This window comes from Macaca thibetana, chromosome 2, assembly GCF_024542745.1.
Source record: "Macaca thibetana thibetana isolate TM-01 chromosome 2, ASM2454274v1, whole genome shotgun sequence".
Classification (NCBI taxonomy): domain Eukaryota; kingdom Metazoa; phylum Chordata; class Mammalia; order Primates; family Cercopithecidae; genus Macaca; species Macaca thibetana.
Genome location: NC_065579.1, coordinates 77,556,964 through 77,580,507, shown reverse-complemented (window position 1 = coordinate 77,580,507; position 23,544 = coordinate 77,556,964). Strand labels below are relative to the sequence as shown.

The 23,544-nt window shown below is 35.5% G+C and overlaps 1 protein-coding gene and 1 long non-coding RNA gene across 18 annotated transcripts in view; both read right to left on the bottom strand.

Moving 5' to 3' along the window:
- LOC126948375 (uncharacterized) overlaps positions 1 to 5,876 on the bottom strand; it is a 32,867-nt gene extending 26,991 nt beyond the window's left edge. Inside the window, exon 1 of the long non-coding RNA XR_007723423.1 lies at positions 42 to 5,876. This is a non-coding gene — a long non-coding RNA (uncharacterized LOC126948375). The remainder of the gene's footprint in view (positions 1 to 41) is intronic.
- Positions 1 to 23,544, bottom strand: part of NLGN1 (neuroligin 1) — a 907,062-nt gene that overhangs the window by 345,440 nt on the left and 538,078 nt on the right. The gene's annotated exons all lie outside the window — the stretch shown is intronic.

Below are 23,544 nucleotides of genomic sequence, written 5' to 3'. Positions count from 1 at the left end.
TAAAATTAGCCGGGCATAGTGGCTCACTCCTGTAGTCTCACCTATTCAAGAGGCTGAGCCGGAGAATCACTTGAACCCGGGAGACGGAGGTTGCAGTGAGCCAAGATCACACCACTGCACTCTAGCCTGGGTGACAGAGCAAGACTCCATCTCAAATAAATAAATAAATAAATAAATAAAATAACATATTTATTTTGTATTGTTTAGGATCTTTTTAGAATAAGTTTGAACATCAGTATATTTTCTTAAACTCTCCTTTGCATATAAACATATGTATTTGTTAGTTCAGTGCTTGCCATTGAAAGTAATGGCAAAACTGCAATGACTTTTGCACCAACCTAATGATAAGATTAAAGTTCCAGCATACACATAAGTATTCTGATACCATATTTTTGTAAATGTGAAAACAAATGTTATAGTTCCCAGTAAATATATTTTTATGTCAGCAAATGCTTACATAATATTTATATGTGAGCTAAAACAAACTTGGCTGAATTAAAGTTTTACATTCACAGAAACAAAATTCCAAGGTGTTTACCAACAGTTCCATTTGTTCAATAGTTAAACGTTTTAGTATACATTACTCTATTAACTACTCTTTGAAGCATTTATAGATAGTAAAGAAAAACAATAATTTTACCAAATTTTTTATTTTTGTTAACTACAAAAGGATACTAAATCTCATTATAAAGTGATCATGTGGTCCCAATGTTTGTCTATGTCACAGTAACCACAGAACTATATCTGTCTTTCAGTTGCTAACAGCTAATAAGTACTCAGTTGAAGCATTTTCCAGGTATATAAATGGAAATCTCTCCAGAGCAGATGGTTAAACATCCATGAAAATCAGAAGACGAAATTTATTAGAGGCCACAAAGGTAATTGATCCAGCAATGCCAGACATAATGATTTCCTCCTCTGACATCTTAAACTCTAGCAACGCTGGTAAACTCACTGTAATAAATTTGTATAAATTCTAGTTCTATTAAATTTTCATTTTAGAATTATGACAATGTCATGCTTCACTTTCTGACATAATATTATACAGATATTTTTTAGTATTTTCAAACTGAATGTTTATAGGATGTCTTCATTTTTTAAGACTTGGTTTTACCAGCTGAAGATTATTTAACAATTCATCACATTCAGTCTGAAAGTAGTAAAGACAAGGTCTCAAAAGCACAATCCAGATGCCTCTTTTACCCCAGAGTCTATAAATTGACATTTATGCATTGGCTATTAGGGGAATTTTTCTGAAAATATAAATAAGCAGAGGAAGAACTTTAAAAATGCCCCAAATCATATAAGAAGATACGTCTTTCTAATTATGTCTTATTTACAGTTTTGCTCTTTTCCACTCTGTAGATTAAGAAGTTTTCTCTTTCTTAAATATATCACTTCTGCTAGAAGAGAAAAATGACTAAAGGCTGAATCACACATAAAGCCCCTTTTTGCAACCAATTATTGAACTATTAAGGAATATATTCAGAAAAATATATTTACACCTTGAGATTTGCAAGTATAGTAAAAGACATCTAAAACATGCTATTTTTATATAAAGAGAACTGTGTGTTCAGAAAGACTGTGCTGCGAGCTTTTTATCTAAATTCTCATTTATACTGATTATCTTGTTTAGCTGTTTCAATTTATGAGTTAATATATTTTTACATAGGTTGACCATAGTTAAAAAAAAAAATGGAGTGAAGAGAGGTGTCTGCATATAGGGCAAACTTTTTTGGAGATATAAAACATTATTTTTTAAAATTTACTAAATTGTATCTTCTGCTTGTTAAAAAAATTCTTTAAAATGTATTATTATGAATTTCCCCAATTCTCTTTATTTCATCTAAAGTCTGTCTGGGTTGCCACAAAATTTGAGTTTATCATAATCAAGTATAATGTCCAATCATGTAATCATTCAAAAATAAAACTTTAGGAATAACCAGGCAGGAAAGCATTAATGTTTAACACTCATAAGCACAGGTACTGGAGTTTCAGAACAGTTTGAGACAAACATGTAAATATTCATGCATCTATCTGTACCCATCTTGGTCTATCTTTCTGTTACTATGGCATAGATGTCCTTCTCCCTGTTTATGGAATGTGTCCTCTTCCTTTGTCCTAGACACTATTGTCTCTCACCTTTTCAGGGGCAATCTTTCTCCTAAAACTTCTATCCCTGTCCATTTACTCACCCTTCTACAGAGGACAAATTATTTCTCAAACTCTGGTCTTTCCTGTGAGTTTCAGACTAAGAAACCTATGTGTCTTCTGGCCGTCTCAACTATTTTGTCCTGCAGATACTTCAAAGTCAGGTCTTGCACATCAATAAAACACGTGTTGAATAATCTGGCATTGTCTCTGCTGTAATGATAAAATCAACAGCTAACAGCTTAGTTACATGTTCTTGGCCCTGTGCTATGTGTTTGACATTTCTTATTTCATTTAATTCTCACATTAGCCTCTGAGGTAAATACTCCCATTATATAAATAAAGAAATTAAAATTTGGAGAATTTAACTAACATTCCCAGTGCCAACCAACTCTAAAAAGGAAACCTGTGGTTTGAAGATAGGTTTTCTAACAATAAAATATGTGTTCATACCTACACTTCTGTGCTATAACATTGTATCATAGAGTCCTGTGTGTTGATGCTAACCTTAGGAAACAGAGACTCACCTCACTTGAAGCCAAATGTCAGGCCATGAAGAAGCAAATGAACATGGTTAGCTATTTTACCATTCAGTTGCTTGACCTCATATAGCAGCAGGTACAACCATACTACCACTCAGTGAGATGAAGAAATCATTCATTTTTTGATTATCAAATAAAGTCCCTCTATTACTCCAATTGATTATTTACTTAACTCTATACTTAATTTGTATATTTCAAGTATGGCTAAGAGGGATATTGGCATTTGATAGTTCAATAATCATTATATTACTTAAAAACCTATTTTTAAACATCTTATAATTTCATCTTACATTAAGCTAAAAATAAATTCTAAGTGAATGTTCATGGTACTCAATGCCTGTATTGTATATTTTAAAGGAATTTAATGTTGATGATTTGAAGATGTTTTGATAAAATTAATTTTCATCCATAAAATTAATCCATGTGCACTTTTGGCAGCACATGTTATCAGAAAAGTTTAATTATTTAAAAAATAACAGTTAACATGTATTGAGAGTTTACTACCTGACAAGCATTGTGCTAAGAGCTTTATATATAGCTTCATAATACAGTAAAAGAGTTAAAATATACAAAGGGCTAAGGACAGTGCCTGGAATACAGTAAATACTATGGAGATGTTCAGGCCATTATTATTTTTCTTATCACTATTGTATGTTAAGACTTGATTAATCCTAACAACTGAGCCAGGTGTGGTGGCTCACACCTGTAATCCCAGCACTTTGGGAGGCTGAAGTGGGCAGATCACCAGAGGTCAGGAGTTCCAGACCAGCCTGACCAACATGGAGAAACCCTGTCTCTACTAAAAATACAAAATTAGCCAGGTGTGGTAGTGCACGCCTGTAATCCCAGCTACTCGGGGGACTGAGGCAGGAGAATCGCTTGAACCCGGGATGCAGAGGTTTCGGTGAGCTGCGGTCATGCCACTGCACTCCAGCCTGGGTGACAAGAGCAAAACCCTGTCTCAAAAACAAAAACAAAACAAAAAACCTAACAACTGTTAGATAGTTAATCATAACAATCTGTGATTTCATTTCCATTACCGATTACATTATATAGACAAGTGAAGACAATTCCCAGTCCACATGAATTGGGTGAAGTGTTGTGGAGGACCAGGCTTTCTGATGCCCTAGAGCCCTCACTTAAACATGATACTGTGATGCTTCTGAAGTTGCATTTTCTTGTTTGAATGAAGTGACCATTAAACATATGATAAGCATTTGTTCTTGCCGGTGTAAATTAAAGAAACAAGATTCCATATTTCAATGGACATATTGGCAGTGATTAAAGATAATGAGAGACCCATTGAGTAGAGGACAGTGCATAGGAAGAAACTTTCATTCTTTGCTGGTGGAAGTACAAGATTAGTTAATCTTTCCGTAGGTCAATTTGCGATTGCTATAAAAGATCCAACATGTACATAGCGTTAGATCCAACATGTACATAGCGTTTGATCCAACAACATCATGGCTAGGAATCTATACTAAATACATAACGTGAACTGCACAGAGATAATTTATGAATAGCAAAAACTGAAAAATAACCTAAACATCCATTAATAGAGGATTAAGTAAATTATTTTATTGCCTTATGCTAGAGTGGTATTAAAAATAGTGCTGTAAACAATACTATTGACAAAGGAAATGTTCATAAACTATTGGTAAATAAAAATACGTGCTATGAAAATAATATGTAAAATGCAACCTTCCTATGAAGAAAACAACAAATATCTGTACACACACACACACACACACACAACCAAACACAAATCATTATATAAATGCCCAAAGAAATGCATTAAAATATTAAGCTGGTCATCTCTGCATGATTGATTAAGAGGTGATTTTGGTTTATTGGGTAAAATTTTGTGAATTACTTACATCCTTCACATTGAACGTGTATTACTTCTTTTATTAGAAAAAAAATAATTTGCATTTCTAAATTCTAATTTAACAAAACGAAAAATATTAGGTGGGCCTTTTTCTGTTGTGTTAAAGTGAGTCTATGTGGAAAAAGCTGATGACATCTCTAAGGAAAAGGGCAGATGGCACAGACACATAAATATGTGCTCAACATCAGTTTATGGCACCAGGCAAAAATCATATTGTATTTGACTCAAAGTTGTAGGGCTAAGACCTACCCTGACAGCTTGGATATACCTGCCTTAAGAAGCACAGTCTGTTTTCACAGGGAGATTGCAACTCATCCTTGTCCTTTCTTTATAAATGCAACATATAGAGTGGAGGATTGACAGCTTGTTAAAAGCTAATTAGGAAGAGTAGGAAAGAAGCAAACCTTGTGCAACCAAGTAGGTACATTTTCTTCCTTCAATTATGCTGACGACTAAACCTCTCATAAATGCGCGTGGGGAAAAAAAAGTACATTTTACATACTGAACATATAATGTTAATATTTGTTAAGAGTAGACATTCTGGTTTCAGAAAAATAATATATGTATAAAATAAACAACTTTTCACTGGCATTGAAAATATGTGCGTATTTCTTACAGCGGAAAATGGCATTCCAGCTCATTAAATTATGTCAAAAATCATAGCTAAAACTCAACACAGACTGTCACCAAGCATCACACAAATAATATGGCATGGGTTGGCAGCTGAATACTACAGACTGCAAATAATGACAAGAAAAGCCTTTATTCCCAAACCACTTAGAGCACATTCCAGCCAGCTCTGCACACTCCAGAGGCACTAGCATTATGCACAGGAAAATTAGGTTTACACCCACATCAAAAAATGTATTTGTTAGGATAGAGGTGTAGGAGGAAACACTGATAGCTGCACAGATGTAACCAACATCACCAGAGAGCAGAGTTTTTGGTTCCTGTTCCCACCACCCCCTCTAAAGGGAGCCCAGGCATGATGGAAAACACCCACCTTTTTCCAATTTTCCAAAGACTTTTGAAATCAAGCAGATGAGGCATAGATTAAAGTCCTTCTATCAAACCGTGTTATTGACTTTCAAATCAGATCAAATGAAGCCCAGATTGGATGAAAGCAATCCAATCAAATTTCCATTTAAGTCCAGGTAAAGGGGGCTTAAGGGTCCAAATTATTCAGTAAGTGGCCTCCATCTCATTTTCTCTTCACCATCAAAGTTTGTCAAATATAAAGTTACCCAAAGAATCCTAGCCAGACAGAACAAATAAAATTTTTGGTTAAAACTCTTCTTTATGGCCGGGCGCGGTGGCTCAAGCCTGTAATCCCAGCACTTTGGGAGGCCGAGACGGGCGGATCACGAGGTCAGGAGATCGAGACCATCCTGGCGAACACGGTGAAACCCCGTCTCTACTAAAAAATACAAAAAAAACTAGCCGGGCGAGGCGGCGGGCGCCTGTAGTCCCAGCTACTCGGGAGGCTGAGGCAGGAGAATGGCGTGAACCCGGGGGGCGGAGCTTGCAGTGAGCTGAGATCCGGCCACTGCACTCTAGCCCGGGGGGCCAGAGCCAGACTCCGTCTCAAAAAAAAAAAAAAAAAAAAAAAAAAATCTCTTCTTTATTACACATCCATTTATACAAATCATGATCACTGAATACCAACTCTCTACACCCCATGTGAATTTGGTAAGACCATTTCCTTCAAGGAGCTAACAGTCTACAAATTACACAGTTAACATAGCCAGCATTAAATTTTCAGACTAGAAAGGAGCAAAGATGTACTCAAAAAGCCGGGCGTGATGGGAAAAAGTAAAAGACAGCCTTAGAGAGGAGTTTCACACTTTCCAGTTGAACCTGAGTTGATGATAGGAAAAGTTATTAAGAGACTTGATTGGAATCATCGTTTTTTCTAGCTCGAATCATATCTCCATTCCTTCTTAGCCTTGCCAGTCAGACTATACCCTTGAGAGCAAACGTCCTAGGTTTAGGACAGGGATAACTGACTGGTAACATTTCATCCAGTGAACTTTTCCAGGGCCAGAGAAGGTTGCCACTCCCAGTTTCTCTCTTCAGTTCTAACATAGAGCACCAAGTAAATGCTGCAGAGATGGTTTCTATTGACTTCACGTTGCCTATATAAACAAAGCTTCAGAGAGAAATTCAATTTCTCTCCTTTTTTAATACGGCATTTTTCTCCACATGTTCATTTGTGATTCATTTTAAATAGGCTCAATTGGGAATTACCGTAAAATAAAATACGAGCATACATTATATTATAAAAAGGAGGAAGGTGATATAATGCTTCCTTTCTGGAAGGTTTCTAATCCTCCTTGCATAGGGACAAAACACACACACACACACACACACACACATATATACACACACACACACCCATACTATTAACTAGACACTTAAAATGACATTTATAAAACATTATACAATGTTTGAGTTCATTGTTTTGTATTTTTCTTTGTCTAATATTGGCTGGCACATTTGTACATGTCTGTCAAATAGTCGCTCATTATCTGCATTTCTTGTGACTTCTTTAGAAAATATAAGCAAACATATTTATTACTAATGATGTTGGGAAAGGATTGTTTTTTCTCTGTTTCACTACTTTGTAAATAATTCTTTAGCAGCTGCAAAACATTAAATGTTAAGTAGAAATAAGACGTTGCTTTCTGAAGTGGTTCTAGAATAACAAAATGTCACAGCTTCACACTTGGGAAGCTTTGTTAGGCTTCCTAAATGCTGTTCTCACGTTTCAGCAATAATGCTAAGAGATGTGCAAAATAAAATGGCAGAGAAGAAAATCTGCCTGTAAAACACAAAAGCACAGACCTACCCCTCCTCCCACAAACCAAGAAGCCGAATTCCTCCAAAAGCTTTAATCATTGATTCATTATCAAGTCTTAGAGCACTCTAACAAAATAGATGACACGATATGTTACCCAATTCAAGGAGAGCAGACTCGCCATTACCTAACAAAGACGAAACAGCTCAAACATAATTCATTCTGAATGTGCTTTCATTGAAGTTGAGTTATAGACTTAGGTGCTTTCCTGAGCTCACTTGTTTTCCAGATGAGAGTTGTAGGGGCAGAACTGAAGCCTTAAGAGCTGTTTGGTTCTGAAATCCAAAGAAAGAATACTTGCCCCCAAAAGGACAGTGTTGGAGTTGCAATAATTAGATAAATTTATAATGACCCATTTAAAAAGTAATTAATATTAAATGCTCACAAAGGAAAAATATATTTTTATATCCTTTATTACTTTTTTTTTTTTTTTTTTTTTTTTTTGAGACAGGGTCTTCTGTCCCCCAGACTGGAGTACAGTGGTGCCATTACAGTTCACTACAGCCTCTACCTCCCGGGGCTCAGATGGCCCTCCAACTTCAGCCCCCTGAGTAGCTGGGATCACACGCATGCGCCACCATGCCCAACTAATTTTTTGTATTTTTTGTAAAGATGGGGTTTTGCCATGTTTCTCAGGAGGGTCTCAGACTCCTAGTCTCAAGCAATACACCTATCTCAGCCTCGCAAAGTGCTGGGATTACAGGTGTGAACCACCACATCTGATCTGTCCTTCATTACTTTTAGGTCTACCAATATGTTACACTGTCGGTCCAAAAAGAGAATAACGAGTAAATAAATTGTATGTTTAATTAAATTAATATGTGAAAATGTAGTTTTACCATTAACTTACGGGTCTGTATCTTTTACTTCCCTGGTTTTCATAAATATTATTATTTCAGTGGAAGATTTAGTCAGTCATGGAAGGTAATATTTGAGGCTGTCATTAACTATGAAAAAAGGGATAACAAATACAACTTTGTTCTCACAGGCATCAGAAAGTTGCACACATCTTTTGACTGTATTTTGTTCTTTTTTGGTTGCATTTTGCGCTTAAGGAATAAAAACTGTTTTTTTTCCTCCAAAGCGAAAAGAAAATGTTGAAACTAAACCTTGAACTATGAAGTCGATGCCACATTTTCAACTCTTGTTGGCGCTATTCTGAGCTCAGGATATGCTGGTAAAATCTGAACCATGTAATAATGATCTGAACTAGTCTGAGGTACCTGATTTTCATCCTATAATGGCTACTAGGTCAGTCTTCACTAAATGATACACTGCAGGTTTACACTTATGATCCTGCTTCAAGCCAACACTATTAGAATGGGGTGCTTTTCCGAAGTTACTTTTATAAATTAACTAAGTAGATGTGACCTAAACCTGACCTACCACAGATACTGCTTGGTTCTCAAACAGTACAACAATCATTATAAGATGACAAAAATACAGGCAGTGCTTCACTATGTATGTATATATGCGTCTCTGTGTGTGTGTGTATATATATACACATATTTTATATATATATGCACATACATACACACACATACACACACATATATATACCCCCCAACAGCCAATATTCCTGACCATTATGTTTTCCTGGAAAAATATTCCAAACACAAGAACACACTTAGTAGTAAATAAAGAGGGAACATCAATAGTGGACATCTCTCAGTGTCAGCATCGTAGCTAGGAGTAAACAGCCAGTGCTCCATAGCATCTGTGGATGTCACTTGTTCATAAACAATATGTTTTTAAGATGGATAATGGACATGTATTCATGGTTTGGTGTTAATTAGAAGCTCATGATGGCATGTGATGAATAGGGAAATGGCCAAAATGGGAAAGGCTAAAATCTAAGTAATTCATCAAATGCATAGTTAGTTCCTGAATAATTGCAGAAGGACAGTTAGTTGTAACTTTAGTTCGTTTCCTATAGCAGTTTTTCTACAAATGTATAGTATTTATATATATACTATATATATACATATTTTAATTGATCTATTATCTATCTGTCTCCATCCACCTATCTAAATAAGCTCTCAAAATCTTTCGTTTTTGTTTATTTGAACATCCAGCACAATAATGTGTTTTGAGGTGGTTAATGTAATGCATGGAAATGAAAGTCAAATCCAGTCAACCTTTTGAGTCGATTGCCTTGTTTAGGCCTCCAACCATTGGAAGGCCGGGGGTCCAACAGGATGATCTGAACAGTCACTCTAAAACATTTGGTGATGCCTGATTCTAATTAAGCATATTAGCTCTGATGCCTGACTTCAGTAAGACAAAGGGTGCCATAATTTGATAAGACTCCGCTAAGCAAGGTTTAAAATTAATTCATAATTTCCTTTATGTTTGTCATGTGTTGTGAAAATGAACTGCCATTCAATTTTTATAAGCCATGCACAAGCAGAAGATTTAATTTCAGGCGGTGTTCTGGAAGGCCTGAATGGTTTGAAGAGCAAATTATGATTCTGTACTATGATCTTGGGATAATTGGAGCAGCAAGCAAAAACTATCTGGCATGTAGATATTGACATTCACTCTCAAAGTATTTACACATTTACACAGTTAGAGAATTCTCACCTGTTTTCTCTTCATAATTAATGTATGAAAGCTACACAAAAGCCTCTTTATAAAACTGTACCAAGTGTAACATTGAAAACTTTTCTTTCTATAATTATGGAAAATGGGGTAAGAATCATGAAGTTTCAGAAGTGGGGAAAGTAAATGGTGACCATTAAGCAATGCATAGTTAGTATTTATAAAATATAATAAAAGTATTTACTAGTATGAAATTTATAACAATAAGCAGTTGGCTAGTTCTAAGAATACGTCATAGACAAAGGCACATAGATACTCAGTCATCTTAAACTACTTATGAGAAATATAAAACTATCAAATATCACTGGGGGAGAAATTGTAAGGCAAATTTATGAAATGAGGAAATAACAGGATATGATTATTGGAAGATCTCAAGGAAATTTTGACATTCTGTCCCCCTATGTGCAAACGTTCTCAGACGGGTCAGACTCCTTCATGCTTGTTTTTGGCACTTGGAGGGAAAGATCTATTTCTAAATTGAATTTTTTCAGGACAGTTTTTCTGAATGACACATACAAATCTGTAGTTTTATATAAATATTAAACGTTTTGAAACAAAATGCAGAAAGATAAACTGGTATTGACTGAGTTAATGACTTCCATTATTTCCTCAAATGAGAACTAGGTATACACTGTAGACCAGGAACCCTGCCTCTACTAAAAAATACAAAAATTAGCTGGGCATGGTGGTGCATGCTTGCAATCCCAGCAACTCGGGAGGCTGAGGCAGGATAATCGCTTGAACCCGGGAGCCGGAGGTTGCAGTGAGCAGAGATTGCGCCACTGCACTCCAGCCTGGGCAACAAGAGCGAGACTCCGTTTCAAAAACACAAACAAACAAACAAACAAAAAGATATAACTATTTGAGTGTAAAATTTATAAAGAATAGTTTTAATTTCATTGAAGGTTTTAGTTTCTGTTTTTAGTCCAGTGCCTGAAACATAACTTTCAATATTTTTAGTGGATTATACACAATGTCCTTTCTGTTTAAGACTGACTAATCATTTTTGAATTAAAAGTGCATTAAATCGATTTTAAGAATCCTAAACTAATGTCGTTCAACTTCTTTTGGATAACAAAAATGGACTCTTGATTAGATATTTTAGGCATTAGTGAGGCAAAACAAAAACAAAAACAAAACCCAGTAATATTCCAAAGGAGACAAAAGGCATGTTTCATTATTATTTGGGGAGAAAAGCAAAACAAGCATTGAATTCTCTATTAAAAGAAATTTTGAAATGTTTTTTTTTCATTTTTAATATTATTATAGTGAGACAAGAAAAGTGGATATGAAAACCAAATGTGAAAAACATTTTCCTGCCAGCTGGAAACCCTTCTGTCTGTTTTGACAATCCTATCACACATATACAGACTGTCACAAAGGGAAAATCTTTCAATTTCCTCTCAGGAAGATCGTTATGTGCCTTTTTTATTGATTGTTTCCTGTGGTATATATAATCCTCCTTGTGGTTTTGTGCTGTCCAGGGAACCTGTTGTGTGTAAACAACCACAGGTGATTAGCGATCAATGAATGATTTTAACCCACGAGATAAATGCAATAGGACATGGACCTTCATGTAAAGAGCTGTTTAGTTTTCATTCCCTACAGATTTAACTTGATTCTTTTCAGTTGAAGGGATAAGAACATGGAAAATCAATGTTGCTGGTTGAGTCCAGCACAGTTGAGCTCTTTTCAGGAGAACTCTGTTAGATAAACATTTCTAGCTGAAATTTTAGGGCTATACATATATACATACACATTACATATTTCTGGAAGCATGCAAAAACTATGTACATTAACTGATTTTTGGAGTAAGTCTTACAGTCTAGGTAAAGAAAGAGATGTATGCTTTACATTGTGTAACCTTTTGCTATGGCTTGCATTTTTTCTCATGTGTTCAGTAACACTTTAAAATATTTTTTCAATTTTTTAAAATAGGTTCCTCTGGTCATTGTGTTGACAAGTTCGGTTTGGAAAACATTGATTTACTTATTTCACCCCAAATTATATCTCTGATTCATTTAGGTTGTAGAATGTTGTGTGGGTTATAGATCACCATCCCTAAATCCTGCTCTTGCCACTAAGGACGTCTGTCATAAATCACTGATGCTGGGAGCCGCTGAGTTGATGCCTGTTCTCAGTACTTCATTCTGTAGAAGCTGATCAGATAAGAAGCAGAGTAGAAAAGAGGGTGCGCTAAGGGCTTCCTCTAATCTGGAGGGTGTTTATTCTAGTCTTCTTGTCAAGCTATAGCATTAGAGAAGCCAAATTAATGATTAATTACTCATTTGATCCTATCTATTACAAGCTTGAGCAGTATGCTCACAAATTTTTCCTTTGTACCTCCTTGACATTTTGTAAGTGCTAGCAGTATATGTCAGCAAGGGCTAAGTCACACTGCAGTAGCAAAGAACTCCAAAATCTCAGTGGTTTAACACAACAAACATACATTTATTGGTCATTATGCATGTTCACTGGAGATCACTAAAAGGCCTCTGCTCATTCTAGTAACTCAGCCACCAAGACCATGTTTCCATGGCAAATAAGTGCTTCAGTACTCAGCATCAAGAGCAAGGGGAAAAAGAAACACGCTGAGTCATGCTCTGGCTCTTACATTTTCTACTATGGAGGGTCACTTCCTCACGTTTTATCATCTAAAACAATTAGAATGGCCATACCTAACTTTGAGGCACTGGGAAGTATAATTCTACTCCGAGCCTGAAAAGAGGGGAACTGCAGTTCTTGTGAATACCATTAGTGACTACTCAACCATACTCAAAATATGATGCAATTTCTGTTTTCCCTGCTAGAAAATGAGCTCCTTGAAGGAAAGCACCCTCTTTTAATCATCTTTGTATTCCCAGTGTTTGACAATTAATAGGTGCTCAATAACTATTCGGTAACACAATGGCCTATTTATGTTTATCGTTATAAGTTTTATATGTACTTAATATAAACCCAGATAGATTTTTTTAACATCAGAACAACTACATTATTGGGTCACATTGACAAATATTACATTTTAAATTTTGAAATATTAATGGAGCATCTAGGGTTAATGTTGAAAATGTAAACACTAATGTATATTTTCTTACATAATTGACCAGAGAAATTGCCTTGCATTTTTTGATGAAAGACATTTCCTTCTACTATCTTATTTTGCATTAATCACATTTTGACAAAACCCCAACATTTTAGAGATATAATGCAAAGATGTTACAGGTGATATGAATAAAATCACTTGTCAAGTGATTAGTAGCTATTAGTAATTTATCTGTAACAATCACTTACTAAGGGATATGGCATAGATAAGCTGCAGATTATACGTTTTCTCTTGCATACAAGTCCTGTCTAATTTTTTCCATTGTAATTAATTTTAAAAATTCACAGAGTTCAGATTTTTAATTCTCAGTAGTAATAAATAACTTGCAATATAAAAATTTGATCAAGTTATACCTGTTGTTTGAAGTATCATCATTTTCTGAACTCAATGATAAATCTCATCTCCCAATTTGAGCCACTAGTAACATTCATGAAGTGTATTAATTTGTTCTCTGAACTATAATCTTCACTCTATTTGTATATATCTCAACACTCTCATTGATGGGTGAATTATTTCATAATCTCAGTAATCTGAAATCCAGTTTATAATTAAGAAAAAAAAGTACCTATGAAGCTAATATCATCACAGAGTTCATTAGCTGAAGTTTATGTACACATAATTAATAGCTCATGTTCTTACTCAGAGTCAGTGAATCCTAATTTTGGTCACATTTCTAAAAATCTTTTTGGTCTGGTTGCTCACCGAATGGTCTGAGACCTATAGGTTGGGATCAGAGGAAGCTGAGGGGGATGGAAGAAGGAAGGAAAGATGGAAGAAGGAAGAAGGAAAATTTCCATAATTTGAAATTTTAGTTAATTTAGAAAACTTTCATTGTGTTTCTGTGTATAAATATGTCCCTGTGTTCAAATGAGTTTCATTTTACATGGTCTTTACATGCTACTTTAGTTAGGGAAGAAACCTGATTATTTTCTTGCATTTCTAAATAGTGAAAATAAAAATATTAATCCAATACAGATACAATAAAACCATTGTCAATTCAAAATTTTCTAATTTTTAAATATACTTACTGCCTAGCACATAATGATGAAAGCTGAAGCAAAAGCACCAATTTTCAAGTGAAAAACTGATGCCAGGAAGTCTGCCTTTTCAGGTTATCATGTTATAACAGTGTATTACAACTAAATAAGACATATACCTTGAGGACCTAAAAAATGATAGAATCAATACAGTAATTAATGAAAGCTTATGCAAGTTATTTCATTCTGAAGGTCCTATCTTTAATCTTGTGTCACCCTTTCAGCTGAGAATTTTAATGTAAAAACTTGTGAAAATGCTACAGTAAACTGCAGTTATAACGTCCAAGGGTTGCCATCTGCCATTGTAATCCTAGCCATCCAAGCAAATTCACAGTGGTGTCACACTGCTTAGATGTAATTGCCCTTATAATGCTAGAATAAATGAGAGAAATACTTCTTATAGTGTTTACTGACCTGAAATTTCTAAACCCGTGGTGTAGGGATCTGGAACAATGCAAATTAAACACACAGTAATAAACATAATATGCATGGTACTTATGAGGAAGTATAGGAGGTAGGCATCTACATGGCCATGCTTAAGATGAAAAATGGTGCCCTTAAGGAGAAAGCAGACGTAGATACTGAATTTATAAACTACAAAACTAGAATAAATGTTTGAAACAATACAGAAACCAACTACTTATTTTAAGTCAATTTTGTGAGAACCTTTACATAAGATCCATGAAAAAAAAAATACTTAATGTGGAAATCCAAAGGTCTTTATAAAAAAATGATAACTTTGCACAACAGAATCCATGCCTATGAAAAGTTTTGGTAACTAATTCAATATTCTCCATGAGGTATTATCCTTGAAAATATGCTTAAGAACTTTTAACTTGCTCAGAACAGCTTTTGCTGTAGGCTTCACACTGTCCAAGGGGATTAGTAGGTCTTAGCGTCTCAAAATCTGTATTAGCTATCAACTTGCCTCGTGATATAATTCAATATTTTCTCTTAGTTTACAAATTCTAGTGATTTTTAATCATTGGTTGCTAAACATTGTTTCTTTCACCAACAATTGGTTTAAAATGTTCAAAAATACATACATACAAAATAAAACCAAAACACACTTGTTAGTGTATCCAAAATCTAATTTCTGGTTTTAATGGATTTTTATTGGTCTGAATCAATTTAACAGTAAGAGAGAGAGACAGAGAGAGAGAGAGAGAGAGTGTGTGTGTTTGTGTGTGTGTGTGTGTTTAGACTATATTCTCATGACAAATGAAACCTGCCACTTTGAACTTCAAGATTCTAGAATGGGCCAACTTTGTGGAAGAGTGTCATTATTGGATTTTTTGTTTCTCTTGGGCTCCAATAAAACTAGTATCTACTGACATGCAGGGCAGGTAAAACAAATCCATATTTTCATGCTGGACTACATAAAAGGAAAGTTTTAGATTAGACTTTAACTATTAATTCTCATTACAAGATTTTAACCAAGAATTGTACCTTTCATTCACGAAGCTGCAGCTAAACTTCATCTCTGATATTTTTAGCTGTATGATCTTAGGCAGGTCCCTTAACCTTTACAACCCCCAGATAGTTTAACTGTAAATTAACTGACATGGGCAAGATTGTGATGGGCTTTGCTTGCTAAAATCTAGGTTGGATTTGATGCAAAATGATGATGGCCTGAACCAAGGCAGTGGGAATAATAACGAAGAGAAAAACTCCAGAACTCCCAGAAGATGGGAACATACCACAGAATTTAAGAGCAATGATTAGTCTGAAAAAGCAGCTTTGCTTGCAAATAATGGAGTGGTCTGGGACAGACAATGTAATCATTAAGCCTTACTTTCCTCATCTGTATAATGGAAATAATAATACCTACCTCACAAAGTTGCAATAAAATTTTGAAACAGAATACTAGGATAGAGACTCTTTTATTAAGAAATTTGCCACAGGCATACATAATATCTTATGTCTTTAAAGAGATATTATTGGTTTTTAAATCAGCCTCATGAAATATTTAAATAGTGACATGTGAGTGACAAAGGTATGGCCTCAACTTGCCTTGTGATTTAATTCTTACCTAAAGGCTAATTTTGTGATGAAGATGGATTGATTACGAGGTTTTCTGAGAAAATACTTTGAGAATGCTCATAAAAGAAAAAAACAAAGAAACTGCTTCTTATTTACAGAATATGGTTTTTCAGGGTGTAAAGGTTCAGGGGAAGAAAAAGTGTGAAATTTGACTTCTGTTTTGAGAAAAGGCCAGAAAGCTAAGAAGCCCAGTGATAAGTGGATAGTTACACAAAGTAACAATTCTTATCCTCCATACAAAAAGTCACCATTTGAGTTTTATCATAATATTAATGTAATCTGTGGTTTGCACGCAGTCAATAAAATATTTGCTTATAATTCAAACGCAAATTTTTACTATTTGCATCACTATTCACTTTTTCTTGAAACCTCTTCATAAAACAATGAAGTGAAATAAGTTAGATATCAATTATTGTATTATTATATAACATAATGGTTTATTATTAAATCATATTAGTATATTAATACTAATATTAACACTATATAGTATTGTACACTATAATAGTACTGTATTATTATTATTATAACTTAGATATTAGTGTTTTTTTACCTGCCACAGAATGCAAAACATCCCACATTTTTTAATGATTCTGGAAAATTGTCAGATGTTATTTGAAGTTATTCATTTACATATAGTTATTTTATTGCACATACGGTTTTTCTCTAATGATATTATACAGTTTTGCAAAGCAATGCAGTGTCCTTTGCACATCTCCTAATACTAAGAATAGCATTATGCATTATTTAGGTGTTAAACATTTCTCCTTCAATGAGAGGAATAGTTCTTTATTATATTATTATTTAATAAAAGACCCTTATTCACTTATAATATATATTGATAAAAAGAAGTGTGATCTGACAAATATCTTAAGAAAAATTTACCCAAACCAAACTGAACCTTTCAGGTTGAGAGATACATGTGAGATTAACATTTATGAAGTACATTGAGAATTTGCTTGATATTATTCAGAACAAAGAAATAACCTAGTCACTGCCTAATGGGATTTGTATCTAAATCAGGGGAAAGTAAATAAAATATCAGAAGAAAGCTCTGTTGATTTATCTGATAGTCATTATCATTTCATCATATGTTTCTGAAAGAGGAAATAGAAAAGACCAGAAGGAAGAACTATGTCAAATCTGACTCCTCTCAAAATCCTTGGGGTCTTCCCAAGCACCGTGGATCTGAAGCACTTGCCATTTGTGGCAAGCTAGATAAACTGTCTCAGATACCTGCTGTCTTTAATTGTCAACCAATTAAAATGACCCTCTGGTCATTTTTCTAACATTTTATTACACTCTAGAATCCCCATCTGTACTCATCAAACTCCCTTAATCCACAGATTCTTTGAAGTTCTGGCCTTAACTGATATGGGGCTTATTGAAAAGTCTCCCACTAGTGGAGGCTCATATTTACCTTTCAAAGATCTAGTGGTGGGAATCAGTCCTTCTCTCCACAATGAGGCTTTCTAATCATTAGTTTTCTACCTCCTCTCTCCTGCTACTCTCTGAACTTCTAGTGCTTCACCGGAGGTGCCCTTCTGAATAGTTAATTTGTTTGTCTGCTTTCTTATCTCTTTCATATTGATGCCTATTTTTCCCATTCAATTACTTAATGACTCTCAAGATAACATTTTTCACACTCCACTGAGGCCCCTCCTATTTTCTCTAAAGGTTTTCTGAGCCTTTCTGTTGCCTGCCTCAGAGTTTGTTTGTTTAGGACTTCTTGTGATTCTTTGAGTATCTTCCAATAAATCCCATCCTTATCCACCACCCCGTTACCTTTATACATAAATTAATATTTTCTAATTTCAGATGGCTTATGCCAAAAGAACTGTGGCAGCTATTCTTAAACTTACACATGAGCTAAGCTATAATACAGCACCTCCCTTGGGCAGCCAGTGTCTGCCATGAGTCACATCTATCTGACTCTTCATATATGCAAATCAGCTATTCCCTGGCACTCAGCAAGTCACCTGGCCAGAAGCCTTCAAGAGTGCCAACAGTTTAATTCTCTTTAGCCTCTAAGAAATTTGATGAAACCATTGCTCTCATCAAGATTAGCAAAGAAAGAACATTTTAGTCATCCCACAAAGAATCTAGTCACACATCCTACCTTCTCAGTCCCCATTGGTGCTGTTACTATCTGGACAATTCTCCTGAGCAATAGTATTAAAGCTAATTTCTCTCTTTCTGTTCTTCTCCAAATTTAATTTGTAGACAAATCCTACCACATCCTTTTTTTTTTTTTTTTTTTTTTTTTTTTTTTAAATAATATGCACTTCCTTTCTCTCTCATAGACAGATATCCTAGTTAAGTACTGGTTTGCCTTCTGCTTACACACAACCCATTGCTCTTCAGCATTCTTGAATTAATCATATCAGAAAATTTCCCTATATAACTCTAGCTTAGTGTTAAATAACATGATATGAAAGAGGAGTTATAGATCAATTTATTTCTTCAGAAGCAACTTAAAGAAAACACTGAAAACTAAACTATTGCCACAATGACATAAGACAATTTGAAACAGTACCATTTTTACCTTGATCACAGCAGAAACAGGACAACTGATTACAAATAACTGAAAAAAAATAATCAAATAGCTCATCTAAGATTGATCCTGTGTACCCACATGCTCACCTAGACACAAATGCATTGAAAGAAGAAAACAAAACAAATAAAATAATTCTCCTCTTTCAGTAACGGAAATGCAATCCTTCCATTTGCTCTGGAAAACAAAACAGAACAGGAAAAAATATTAAAAAAAAAAAAAAACACACAGAAAAACACCTTAAAGTCATCTTAATTCTGCTTTTGTCTGACACATCAAACTGTGAATAGATTATTTTGGCTGTACCTTCCAAGACAATTTATAGTCTCAGTGCTTCTTACTACTCTTAATGCTACTACCCCTTCCCAATTCACCATTTTCTCTCACTTGGACTATTACAATAGTCTCTTAACTGGTCACCTAATTCCATACAGAAGCCAGAATGATACGGTTAAATGTAGTTCAAATCTTTTCACATTTCCTCTCAAAACTCTTTAGTGATTTTCTTCCTTCTACCCAGGCAAAGTAAAATTCTTCGATGATCTAAAAGTTCTTATGCAATGTGGCTTCCTACTTTCTGACTCTATTTCTACTCACTCTTTCTCTCATTCAGTTTTCAATCCCTCAGTTACTGCTGTTCCTTCAATATCCAGGACACACTCCTGCCACAGGGTCTTTGCAAGTGTAATTTCTTCCGCCTGGAATGCTGTTCCCTAGATAGCCACAAGACTTAACTTCCTAGCTTACTTCAAAGCCTGTCTTTAAATGATCTTTCCTCATTGAAGCCTTCCATGACCAGTCTATTTGAGAATACTGACCCAAGCCCCTCCACCCCTGTAACCCTCCATGTTCCTTATGCTGCTATGCCACTTCCACGCTTTTTTTTTTTTTCAAAGCACTTCTCACCTACTAACATTTTAATTTTTATGTATTTATGATGTTAGCTTCTTATTGACATCCCCTGAATAGGACATAGCTCCATTAAGGTGGAGACTCTCATTTTGTTTTGTTTATTGGTTTATCTAGAACCCCTAGAATGATGCTTGGAAAAATCATAGGTTTTCATTCAAAATTTATTGACTGAGTTTCAAAATTCATGTATTAATTCATTCTTTACAAAAAGGAAAATAGAAGCAATGAATGTAAAAATGTCAGTATAACTAAGCAATCATAGAGATTGAGATTAGGCTCCATAAATGCACTGAAATGAATACTAGCAAATTACAATAATGGATAGTTTCATGGTGCTTTATAGTTTACAAAATACTTCTAAATATACACACACTCTGTCTTCTCAACAAGACTATGTGAGTGAGGAGGTTGTACTATTTTCTCTTTCTAGGTAAGAAACAACGTCAGAGAGCTTAGTGACTTACTGGAGGCCACACAGATTTTAAGCAGGCCACCTTGACTTCTTGAACAATGCTATCTCCTGGAGACTGTATTTCATTATCTACTCCGAGAGAACTCTCTAGACCTTCAAATCTCCTCCCAAATTCACATAATTATAGGGTGTTTAAAATACACTGTGTTCTCTTTTATTGTGAAGATTGGACTTCTGAGCACCAGGATGAATATGACAATTGAATTAACACTTCATTTTCTTAATTCGTATTTTGGGGTACAAAAGACATCCTCTAAACTCTATCCTTCTTTCTTAGATTATCTCAGTCTATCCTGGTTTCTTAGCTAGGGTAAAATAGCTTTTCACCTACTTGTATTACACTACCTTAAGTACTTAAATTTCATTTTCAATGAAACCCTGTTTAATGAATATTTATGAGTATGTCCCTGCAGTGTTCATTCAATGTGTAGACTTCCCTTCACAGCAGGCTGCAGTTTTACATTTTGCTTTTTATTGCCGAAATGTTAGTCATACAAATTGATGTTGCTTAGGAAATATGAAAATAACAGTTCCTCCTCTAACTTGAACATTTTTTGCCAGAGTTACCTGGTGCAGCACTGATGGTGCTAAAAAATAATAAATAACAATAATTAGAATAATCAGCCCCAACCTGGAATAATATGCAATTTACATTTTTAATAAATGATATTAAAGTATAACTCTCCCAGTAGGTACGGAGTTTCCAAGCTAAAACATTCATCATTTATAAAAGCATCAAGTGGAGATGCTGAGATAAATATTCTCTTCTCACCGTGACTAGCACCTACTAGTTTTTTGTTTTGTTTTGGGTTTTGGTTTTTTTTGCCATCAGACGTCATCAGAAAAAACCATTGTAGGAAGGAATTTATTTGAAAAAGCTTGGCCGCGCGGTGGCTTATGCCTGTAATCCCAGCACTTGGGAGGCCGAGGCAGGTGGATCACCTGAGGTCGGGAGTTCAAGACTAGCCTGACCAACATGAAGTAACCCCATTTCTACTAAAAATACAAAATTAGCCCGGTGTGGTGGCACATGCCTGTAATCCCAGCTACTTGGGAGGCTGAGGCAGGAGAATCGCTTGAACCCGGGAGGCAGAAGATGCTTGAATCCGGGCGGCAGAAGATTGTGCCATTGCACTCCAGCCTGGGCAACAAGAGTGAAAATCTGGCAGGAAGAAAGAAAGAAAGAGAGAAAGAGAGAAAGAGAGAGAGAGAAAGAGAAAGAGAGAGAAGAAAGAAAGAAAGAGAAAGAAAGAAAGAAAGAAAGAAAGAAAGAAAGAAAGAAAGAAAGAAAGAAAGAAAGAAAGAGAGAGAGAGAGAGAGAGAAGGAAGGAAGGAAGGAAGGAAGGAAGGAAGGAAGGAAGGAAGGAAGGAAGGAAGGAAGGAAGGAAGGAAGGAAGGAAGGAAGGAAAGAGAGAGAGAGAGAAAGAAAGAGGAAGGGAGGGAGGGAGGGAGGAAGGAAGGGGAGAGAGAGAGAGAAAGAAAGAGTGAGCTTATTGGGTAGACATACACTTTAATAAGGAGATTTGTTCCTCTCAGAAAATATTTGGGAAATTTTAAGTTGTTTTCTTTCCTTCTTCCTTTTTTTTTTGTAAATGACAGTGATTATAAAATATTCCATTGTAACTACGGAATCTAAAGTCACATAATACCTATCCACTCAGCAAAAGGTAACTCCAATTAAATCTCTCTGTGGGTGGTTTGACTTCAGATATTGTGTGGGCAAATCTGACAACCTGCCATATCCTTTGAATTTCTTTAAGGTGAACATACAACTTAGCTGGTAATTTTCAAGAAAGAAAGAATGTGCAAGAATGCAAAATAAATGACACCAACCATATGGTGCTCAGATTGTAAACCCCTGATAATAAGAAGATAACTGATCATCCTGCAACTGTTACAAGTTTTTCTTCCATCTGAAGCCATCCTGAGCCATTGAATTATGCAAGGAGCACTTTGCTCCTTTCAAATCAGGGAAAAGTAAGAACTTCATGTAAGTTTTGTATATTAAACACATATTAAATGGAATATATCTAATTTTCCCAGTTGATATAAGATGTTTGGATTGGATACATAGAACCTATTTCACTAAAAAATTTAAAAGTTCTTTAATACTGAATTCTACAAGAATAGGATTTATAATAATCGACCTTTCCTTTTTAAATTTTCATCCTCTCAAAAATTAACTATGTCAGGCCAGGTATGGTGGCTCACGCAGGTAATCCAGCACTTTGGAAGGCCTAGGCGGGTGAATCACTTGAGGTCAGGAGTTCAAGATCAGCCTGGTCAACACGGTGAAACCCCATCTCTACTAAAAATACAAAAAATTAGCCAGGCATGGTGGTGCACATCTGTAATCCCAGCTACTCGGGATGCTGAGGCAGGAGAATCTCTTGAACCCAGGAGGCAGAGGTTGCAGCTAGCTGAGATCATGCCACTGTACTCCAGCCTGGGCAACAAAGAGACTCTATCTCAAAAAAATAAGAAAAATAAAAAAAATGGCCGGGCGCGGTGGCTCAAGCCTGTAATCCCAGCACTTTGGGAGGCCGAGGCGGGCGGATCACGAGGTCAGGAGATCGAGACCATCCTGGCTGACACGGTGAAACCCCGTCTCTACTAAAAAATACAAAAAACTAGCCGGGCGAGGTGGCGGCGCCTGTAGTCCCAGCTGCTCGGGAGGCTGAGGCAGGAGAATGGCGTGAACCCGGGAGGCGGAGCTTGCAGTGAGCTGAGATCCGGCCACTGCACTCCAGCCTGGGCGGCAGAGCAAGACTCCGTCTCAAAAAAAAAAAAATAAATAAAAAAAAATAAAAAAAATATAAAAATAAAAATAAAAATAAAAAACCTATGTCTATTGTGAGCGTACCTCTAAATATTATTTAATTGAAGGGAGACAGAGAGACCTCACACCAAATACAAAGTTGAAAATTAAAGCAAAGACCTTTTATTTAAATCTGTGAGACTTAATTCAATTCAATGAATATTAAGTGCCTTTTATGTGTCATGGACTATGCGACATAGTTCCTATCTTTAGGTATTATAGACCTCAGTTATCCCAATACATCTTTGAGGCAAGTATTTTTAAGATTCTTTTGTTTTAAGAGATAAGATAATTGAGACTCGAAAAGTTGAAGTGCTTTGTCATGATCACAGAGGATAATGTACCACACAGGTGAGGCTCAGGTCACTCATGAGGCAAAAAGGAAAGTTCCCAGAGAGGCTGTGTGGTGATCCCCAAGAACAGAGCATCAGAAGACTCTGTCACTTAAAAGTGTGTGACCCTGGACAAATTAATTTTCCGAGTCTGGGTTTCCATATATAAATAACACTAGCCAATTTATAAGATTAACAATAGGTAACTCACCACTTAAGTTGTAAAATCGGAAGTTT